This window comes from Enhydra lutris, unplaced genomic scaffold (genome assembly GCF_002288905.1).
Source record: "Enhydra lutris kenyoni isolate GAN:26980312 unplaced genomic scaffold, ASM228890v2 scaffoldscaffold26, whole genome shotgun sequence".
NCBI lineage: Eukaryota > Metazoa > Chordata > Mammalia > Carnivora > Mustelidae > Enhydra > Enhydra lutris.
In genome coordinates this window covers 24,116,717-24,122,538 of record NW_019154110.1, presented here as the reverse complement: position 1 = coordinate 24,122,538, position 5,822 = coordinate 24,116,717, and the positions used below count along the sequence as shown (strand labels likewise).

Sequence of the window (5,822 nt, the reverse complement as noted above, 5' to 3'; positions counted from 1 at the left end):
TATTTTGTGGTATGTTTGTATTAGTGGTAATGCAAGCAATTCCAACTCAGCCCATTTTCCTTATTTATCATTGTTTTTTCTCTTGGTACTCATTTACCCTTCCAGATGAATTTTAGAATTATCTTTTCTAGTTTCAGTTAAAAAATTCTATTGGAATTTCAAACTCAAGTTGCATTGGACATATAGACTACTTTTGAGGAAATTGACAGCCTTACCAAAGTATTCTTCTGTTGTGAGAAAATGACATGCATCTCTCTTTTTACTCAAGTCTTCTACTATGTCCCTGGAAAATTTATTCCTATGTATTTCATAGTTGTAGTTGCTGTTATGAATAAAATCATTTTTAAACATTTTAAAATTGGTTTTTCATGGTTAAAAAGAAAACTATTGATCTTTCTGTATTTTTCTTTTAACTGGCCATTTTACTGAACTTGCTGATAAGATTTATAAGGCTTCAGTGGAATCTTTGACTTTTCTAAGTAGATAATAATATAATCTGCATGTAGAGATGATTTTGCTTTTTCCCAAAATCTATATCTAATTTCACTTTTTTCCCCCCAGATTAACTCTTTTGTTTTATCCGATTATGGCTACTTTTTATTTACCTTTCTGTAGCTCTATTGAAGAACAATTGATAATACAGTAAACTATGCATATTTAGAATGTACTGTTTAAGTTTTCACATATGAGGACACCTGTGAAACCATCACTAAATCTCGATAATGAACATACCCATCACCCCCCAAAATTTCCCTTTGTCCCTTTTTAATCTATTACTCCTGCCCTTCCCCACCCTCTCCTCTCATCTCTAGGCAACCATTGATGTGTTTATCTGTCACTACAGATTAATTAGTTTGTATTTTCTAGATCCAATATCTCTATGGAATCAAACGCTATAAATGCACTCTATTTTCTCTGCCTCCTTTGACTTAGCATAATCATTTTAGAATTCTCTGTTATTATGTGACTCAATTGTTCATTGCTTTTTATTGCTGCGTACTGTTCCTTTGTATGAACATGTTCTAATTTGTTTATTCATTCTCTTAAGAAAATAAAACTCATCTATCTATCTATCTATAATCTCTACGCCAACCTGGGGCTGGAACTTATGACACCTAGATCAAAAGTCATGTTCTTCCAACTGAGCCAGCCCAGTGCCCCTATTCATTCATTCATTATTTATTTATTTATTTGCCAGAGAGAGAGATCACAAGTAGGCAGAGAGGCAGTCAGAGAGAGGGGGAAGCAGGCTCCCTGCTGAGAAGAGAGCCCGATGCAGGGCTCAATCCCAGGACCCTGAGATCATGACCTGCGCTGAAGGCAGAGGCTTAACCACTGAGCCACCCAGGCGCCCCTGGTTTTTTTTTTTTTTAAGGTTTTATTTATTTATTTGACGGAGAGAGAGAGACAGTGAGAGAGGAAACACAAGCAGGGTGAGTGAGAGAGGGAGAAACAGGCTTCCTGCTGAACAGGGAGCTGGATGCGGGGCTCAGTCCCAAGACCCTGGGATCACGACCAGAGCCAAAGGCAGACGCTTAACGACCGAGCCACCCAGGCACCCCCACCCAGCGTTTGTTCTAATGCTTCTTGTTGGCAGTCGCCATCTGTCCAGAGATTCTGTCCACAACTCTCTGTCCCTGAGGTGTCAGTTTGTGGCCCCCATCTTGGTTCTTGTCTGTAACGTTCAGCCCCTCCAGGGCTTAGAGGACCCAGTGGGCCACATTCTTGGAGCGTCGACTGAAAAGCTGGGTGCGATGTTGTTTCTCTGATGTCCCCCATAGATCTTGGTCATGGAGCCAACCTGGTGCAGCCGGAGAGATTCAGGCACTGCTCTGTGGAAGTGGCTCATCTGTGGAACCAGTTCTCATCACAGAGAACAAGATCTATACACTCAGGCAGCTTGACTGAGTCCACCCATTTAGGAAACTTCAGCTTCCCAAACTTTTTGAGGAAGGCTGCCAGAGCTCTGATGAACTCCTGCAGGTTCAGGTCTTTTACAGTAACTCCAGCCATGGGAGGCATCCGTGCCACCAGCCAGGGGAAAGTGTCCTTCAACTCCCCCCACCCACCTTCTTTTTCGAGATTGTTTTGGCTATCCTAAGTCCATTGCATTTCCATAAGAATTTTTTTTTAAATTTTTAAAAATTTATTTGATAGACAGAGATCACAAGTAGGCAGAGAGGCAGGCAGAGAGAGAGAGAGGAGGAAGCAGGCTCCCCGCAGTGCAGAAAGCCCGACACAGAGCTCCATCCCAGGACCCCGGGATCATGACCCAAGCTGAAGGCAGAGGCTTTAACCCACTGAGCCCCCCAGGCGCCCCTCCACAAGAATTTTAGAATCAACTTTTCAATTTCTACAAAAAAAGGCTGCTATGAATTTGACTGGGATTGTGTTGAATTTATACATCAGTTTGGGGAGAACTGACATTTTGACAGTATGAGTCTTCTGATCCACGAGCATAGTATACCTCCTCATCTACTGAGGTCTCTGAGCAAAGTTTTGTAGTTTCTAGTGTGTAGGTCTTGAATATTCTTTACTAGTCTTTTCCCTAAGTACTTAATATTTTTTGATGTTATTGTACATGGTATTATTTTTTAAATTTTAATTTCCAGTTGTTCATTGCTAGTATATAGAAATACAATTGATTTTATATGTTGACTTTATACTTACAATCTTGCTAAACACACATATTAGTTCTAATAGCTATGTTTTAGATTCCACCAGATTTTCCACTTAGAAATCCATGCCATCTTGGACATTTTTACTTCTTCCTTTCAATTCTGGATGCCCTTGGGCCCTTACCTTAGAACACTAGTTAGAGCCTCAGCACAATATTGAACAAGGATGATGAGAGTGATATACTTGCCTCGTTCCTGACATTAGCAGGAAATCTATGGTTCTTTTATGGAAGATTCACACTTTTAGTGAGTTCCTTTATGGGATCATGCATTCTTCTTCTCTGTTCGGTTTTGCCATTATTATAATCTAATCTGCTTTAAAACTCCAGTGTATTTTTTTTCTCTGTCATTTTAAAGGAATTTTTGAGGATGGAGTGGTAAACATTTGCGCTAAGGTAGCCTTCTTTTTTTTTTAAGATTTTATTTATTTATTGCAGAGCAAGAGAAAGCATGGGGGGAGGGGCAAAAGGAGAGGGAGTAGCAGGCTTGATGAGGGGTTCGATGATGCGGGGCTGGATGTGGAGCTGGATCCCAGGATGCTGAGATCATGACCTGAGCCAAAGACAGACACTTAACCCACGGAGCCACCCAGGTGCCCCAGCCCTCCGCATCTTCACTCAGCAAAGTTCTGCTCCCCTTTCAAGGCCCAGCTCAAGTATCAGTCACATCTCCCCTAAAGCTTTCCCAGACCCCTTTCCCTGCAGGACTAATTGCTCCCTCCTCAGTGCTCTATTCCCAGGCTCACAGGGCAGCGGGATCCTTTGCATAGATCGCACAGCTGTTCTGCTTCTGTTCCTCTGGGAAGAAGGCAGATACAGCTAGTCTTTTGTCCCACCCTGTTCAGGCAGCTGGACAGGTGCCCAGTGCCCTTCAGGGTCCCCTGTGCATATTTGCAGCCCCTGGTTGGGCTCCAGGCCCCAGAGGTAGCAGGCGTACCCCTCATCCAGCACGGAGATTCTGGCTCTGCCCCACTTGGCTGTATGCAAAGCGATAGTACAGATGGGGATGTCGAAAATATCTGTGACATATTCCAAACTGGCCTACTTTCCTATCACGAGAGAGTCTAGGACTGAGACGGGCGAAGACACGTGAGAGGGGAGTTTGGGACCTGTTCCCACCTCTGTCTTCCTCTCCTGCTGCGTTGTTGTTGTTGTTGGACAGGAGAGGGATTTGCAGCCTGGCCCAGCAGTCCCCACCCTGTTCTGCCCCTGCACTGCACGGTTGGGGTTGGTGGGGAGGGAGCAGGGAGGAGTGAGGGTGTAAAGGGACTGGAGAAGTTGGTGAGGGAACCGAGGTTGGAGACCTGGGACCTATCTTGGGAAGCTTCTAGCCCCAGAAGGCAGTGGAGGCCATATCATTGGACTTGGGGGCTTGGGTTTAAGTTCTGGTGCGGCTGTGAAGCCTTGAGCAAGTGTCTTAACCTCTCTGGGCTTTGGTTGTCTCATCAGCAAAGGGGGCCCCTTATCACACTTGCTTGCCCACCATGGGATTGCTGTGAAGACTGTCAAGCTCTGGGCCCTGCGGTACTAATCCAGTTCCCATGCTCTTCACCTTGGCCAGGCCGTGCCCTTGCACAACAGCTTAAATGATCCCTTGCTCCAGCCCTCTCCCTCCCAGCAGACCTGGCTGGGCCACCACCCCTTTCATCCTGGCATAAGGCTCTCCTGAGGAAGGAGTCACTGCAGTTCTTGCTGGTGTCTGGCCCTCAGCACCCCTCCTGCACTGGCGGGAAGTTTACCCTGGGAGCTGATCTCAGTCTCTCTTGCTGACATGGAGCCCCCTCAGTGTGCTGGCTTAGCTCCTCCTTCACCCAGAAAGTGTTCGTTATCTAGTTTCTCCTTTTTCAGGCAAGACACGTCCTTCTTCCCTCTGCTTCTCAAGGTGCACGGGACCCTTGGGACATCTCCTAACTCTGATGAAGCTGGATTTCTTTCTGCTTTCAGGTCCTTGTCCAACTTGGGGTTCTATGGGGGTGTGTATGGGTGGGTGTTTGTGTGTTGGGCCGGGGGGAGAGTAGCTGCTTCAGTTTCCCCAGCAGGCACACAACTAGAGAAGTAAGTGGCCAAATTGGGAAAGATGGGCTGCTATGGATCCATACATCAGGGCCAAAGAAGAAATAATGGTTTGTATCTAAAATTCTTATTATACCCCTTCCCTTTATCTAGCTATTCCACTTCTAGGAATTTATTCTACAGATAAGCTTGCATTGTGTGAACTGAAGTCATTACCAGGATATCTTTTGCCCTAGATATGGCCTAAATAGCCATCCACCGGACACCTTTATTTTATTTTATTTTTTTAAAAGACTTTATTTTTAAATGATCTCTGCACCCAACACAGGGCTTGAACTTACAGCCCCAAGGTCAAGAGTGCACGTTCTACCGACCGAGCCAGCCAGGTGCCCCAACAGGGTAGCTTTACATGTGCTGGTGTAGAATAATGTCCAGTTTATAATCGTTGAGTGTGTATCCTAGGCTGCCTTTTGGGTAAGAGAACGCAGAGGAGATGCTTGTGAGCACATGGGCAAAAGTCCCAAAAGGCCAAAGAAACTGGGGATGGTGCTTGCTTCTGGTGCTAGACCTCAGGGGCCCGGGACAGAGGCAGTGGTGGGGGAACTGACTTTCCACTGTACTTCCCTTTTGCCCCCTTTGAATTTTGTATCACTTGCAAATAGGATTTCCTATTAAAAAAATAAGTCAAATTAACTTTTTTCCAGTCCTGGAAATCTTGGAGGTCACTGATTTTTGGCCCCCGTCATATACTAGTGGTTATTGCTGTGGGCCGACCTCGGCGGGGAGGAGAGTGAAGCCAGGGGTGGGGCAGGGAGTGGAATGGAGGCCCGGGTCCTATCTTGGGAAGGAGCTTGAGGCTCAGAAGGCCGCTCATGGAACAAGGGGACGGCCGAGAGCAGCCATGGGAGAGACCGGGGAGAATCAGGACAGCAGACTTCCCAGAATCCACACAGCGTGGACACTCTGGAAGGTGGAGAAGACAGAGAGGACCAGGGGGACCAGAGCTCTGCCCTGTGATGGGGAGACGGACAGCCACAAATAAAGCTAAGTGTGTGTTAGGAAAGCCCAGGGGAGAGGGAATTGCAGCTAGACTATTTGCATGTGCAGAGGGCGGGGGTAGAGTTTGGGAAAG

The 5,822-nt window shown here is 46.0% G+C and overlaps 1 pseudogene; it reads right to left on the bottom strand.

Annotated features, from left to right (window-relative positions):
- Positions 1-1,577: 1,577 nt before the first annotated feature.
- Positions 1,578-2,013, bottom strand: LOC111151214 (annotated as a pseudogene).
- Positions 2,014-5,822: the final 3,809 nt, after the last annotated feature.